Source organism: Mandrillus leucophaeus, unplaced genomic scaffold (genome assembly GCF_000951045.1).
Source record: "Mandrillus leucophaeus isolate KB7577 unplaced genomic scaffold, Mleu.le_1.0 Scaffold346, whole genome shotgun sequence".
Classification (NCBI taxonomy): domain Eukaryota; kingdom Metazoa; phylum Chordata; class Mammalia; order Primates; family Cercopithecidae; genus Mandrillus; species Mandrillus leucophaeus.
Genome location: NW_012103654.1, coordinates 1,738,635 through 1,742,490, shown reverse-complemented (window position 1 = coordinate 1,742,490; position 3,856 = coordinate 1,738,635).

The window sequence follows — 3,856 nt, the reverse complement described above, 5'->3', positions numbered from 1 at the left end:
TCTCTCTCTCTCTCTCTTATTTATTTATTTAATTTTTTTTTTTTTTTTTTGACACCGAGTCTTGCTCTGTCGCCCAGGCTGGAGTGCAGTGGCGCAATCTCGGCTCACCGCAATCTCTGCCTCTCAGGTTCAAGGGATTCTCCTGCCTCAGCCTCCAAGTAGCTGGGATTATAGGCATGCGCCACTACACCAGGCTATTTTTGTATTTTTAGTAGAGACGGGGGTTTCTCCATGTTGGTCAGGCTGGTCTCAAACTCCCAACCTTAGGTGATTTGCCGCTTCGGCCTCCCAAAGTGCTAGGATTACAGGTGTGAGCCACTGAGCCCAGCCAATTTTTTTTTTTTTTTGAGACGCGGTCTCACTATGTTGCCCAGGATGATCTTGAACTCCTTCCTAGGCTCAAGCAATCCTCCTGGCTCAGCCTTCCGAAGTGTTGGGATTACAGGCATAAGCCAGCATGCCCGGCCCCTTTCTTACAGGGTCTCACTCTGTTGCCAGGCTAGAGTGCAGTAGTGTGATCTTGGCTCATGCAGCCTCGGTCTCCCACACTCAAGTTAGCCTCCTACCTCAGTCTCTTGAGTAGTTGGAACTACAGGTGAGTGCTACCACGCCTGGCTAATTTTTTTTTTTTTTTTATAGATGGAGTCTTGCTCTGTCACCCAGGCTAGAGTGCAATGGTATGATCGCAGCTCACTGCAACCTCCACCTCCCAGGTTCAAGCAATTTTCCTGCCTCATCCTCCCAAGTAGCTGGGACTACAGGTGCGTGCCACCATGCCCGGCTGATTTTTGTGTTTTTAGTAGAGACGGGGTTTCACCATATTGGCCAGGCTGGTCTTGAACTCCTGACCTCATGATCCACCCGCCTCGGCCTCCCAAAGTGCTGGGATTACAGGCGTGAGCCACCTCACCTGGCCTGTTTTTGTATCTTTTGTAGAGACAGGGTTTTGCCATGTTGCCCAGGCTGGTCTCAAACTCCTGGGCTCAAGCAATTTGCCCACTTCGGCCTCTCAAAGTGCTGGGACTAGAGGTGTGAGCCACCACGCCCAGCCCCAAGTTCTTTCTTTTATAGCTCTCAAAAACATTAGAATGTTCTCTCTTCTTCTTTTTTTTTTTTTCTGAGATGGAGTTTCACTCTAGTTGCTCAGGCTGGAGTACAATGACACAATCTCGGCTCACCGCAGCCTCTGCCTCCCGGGTTCAAGCTATTTTCCTGCCTTAGCCTCCCAAGTAGCTGGGATTACAGACATGCACCACCATGCCCGACTAATTTTGTATTTTTAGTAGAGATGAGGTTTCTCCATGTTGGTCAGGCTGGTCTCGAACTCCTGACCTCAGGTGATCTGCTCGCCTCGGCCTCCCAAAGTGCTGGGATTACAGGCGTGAGCCACCATGCCCGGCCCTCTCCTCTTTTTAAAGATTCTTTAGTATTATTATTATTTTAATTTATTGGGAGAGACAAGGTCTATGTTGCCCTGGCTGGTCTCGAACTCCTGGGCTCAAGCGATCCTCTCATCTTGACCTTCAAAGTGCTGGGATTACAGGTGTGAGCCGCTGTGCCTGGCCAAGGTTAGAATTTTGAAAGCATTTTGTTATCTCATTTGATTTCCACAACAACTCAATGTGGATGCAATTAGTGTTTGTCCTTTACAGATTTGCAAAGAGGCTCAGAGCGTTTTACTTACTTACTGAAGGTCACTCAGCTGATAAGCAACAAAGAGGACCTAGAAGTCAAGATTCCTGAGTCTACATAAATGCTGTCTTCTTTTTTATCATAATACAATCATTTTGGACAAGAAACCACCCAATGCATTTATTAAATATATAAAGGAAAATAAAAGATAGCATTCTTTTAAGAAAAAAAGACATTTAAAAAAAAGAAGGCTGGATTCGGTAGCTCACACCTGTAATCCCAGAAATTTGGCAGGCTGAGGTGGGAGGATCACTTGAAAACAGGAGTTCAAGGCCAGCCTGGGCAACACAGTGAGACCCTATCTCTCCAAATAAATTAAAATAATAATAATACTAAAGAAAAAAAAGTTCCCAGAAGGAGGGGCAAAGAGGGCATTGGGGTCAATCATGTGTGTAAAATTTGGTCTACACTGAAACTTTCTAGAGATTCAGTAAATATTAGTTGATGATAGTACTTTTTGATAGCAACTATTATATATATTGTGTATGCTCTTATGGAGTCTAACATATGGTTTCCACAGTAGGGTTAAGTAAATTTGGGTGTACCAGGAGGAGACCATTAGCTAAATTTATCAGATTATGTTCCTGCCACGACAGGTAGTTGAGAATTGGGTGTATTAGTAAAGGCATGATGAGGGCTGGGCATGGTGGCCCATGGCTGTAATCCCAGTCCTTTGGGAAACCAAGACAGGAGGATCACTTGAGGCCAGGATGTTGAGACCAGTCAGAGCAACATAACGAGATCCTGTATCTACAAAAAAAAAAGTTTTAATCAGCTGGGCATGGTGGTACACACCTGTAGTCCTAGCTATTCTGGAGGCTGAGGCTGGAGTATTGCTTGAGCAGAGGAGTTCAAGACTGCAGTGGGGCTGTGATCACCCCACTGCACTCCAGCCTGGGCAACACAGCTAGATCCTGTCTCTAAAAAAGAAATTTTTAAAAAAATGTTAGGGATATGATTTGGTGAGTGATGCAGAGAGCCAAAAGAATGGGATGCAATTCCCTGGAAGCACAACTGCTACCTGTGGGAATCACCCTGGGAACTCCCCTATTATCTGGAGATACCAAAGGGTGGCAGTGTCCAAACTGAGGGAGCACCCAAGTGCAGGGAGACAGAATGGGCGAATGGCAAACACTCGAGCCTCCAATGCTAGGGCCCTGGCTCTGCTCCCATGCTTTCTAAGATCTCTTACATAGCTGGGCATGGAGGCATGCCTATAATCCCAGCTACTCGGGAGGCTAAAGAAGGAGGTTCACTTGAGTCCAGGACTTCAAGACCAGCCTGAACAACATGTATGTGTGTGTGTGTGTGTGTGTGTGTGTATTATTTTATTATTTATTTATTTTTGAGACGGAGTTTCGCTCTTGTTGCCCAGGCTGGAGTGCAATGGCACCATCTCGGCTCACTGCAACCTCCGCCTTCCGGATTCAAGCCATTCTCCTCCCTCAGCCTCCCAAGTAGCCGGGATTACAGGCATGTGCCACCATGCCCGGCTCATTTTTTTTTTTCTTTTCTTTTTTACAGGCACCTGCCACCATGCCCGGCTAGTGTTTGTATTTTTAGTAGAGACGGGGTTTCACCATGTTGGCCAGGCTGGTCTCAAACTCCTGACCTCAGGCGATCCTCCCGCCTCAGCTTCCCAAAGTGCTGGGATTACAGGCGTGAGCCACCGCACCCGGCCTAATTTTGTATTGTTAGTAGAGAAGGGATTTCACCATGTCAGCCAGACTGGTCTCGAAATCCTGACCCCAGGTAATCCACCTACCTCGGCCTCCCAAAGTGCTGGGATTACAGGCATGAGCCACCGGGTCCAGCCCTTAATACTATTTTTAAGTGACAACACATGTCATAGAAGTATTAACTGTTGTTACTAGTACCAGTGCCTGTGCCTGTGACACTTTCCTTATCTGCTAATGATTAGAAAAATAAAAAGATGTGCTTTCCCAGGCGGTTGCCGAAGACGGCGGAGGTGCAGGTGCTAGTCCTCGATGGTCGAGGCCATCTCCTGGGCCTCCTGGTAGCCATCGTGGCTAAGGAGGTAATGCTGGACTGGAAGGTGGTGGTCGTACGCTGCGAGGGCATCAACATTTCTGGCAATGTCTACAGAAACAAGTTGAAGTACTTGGCTTTCCTCCGCAAGCGGATGAACACCAACCCTTCACGA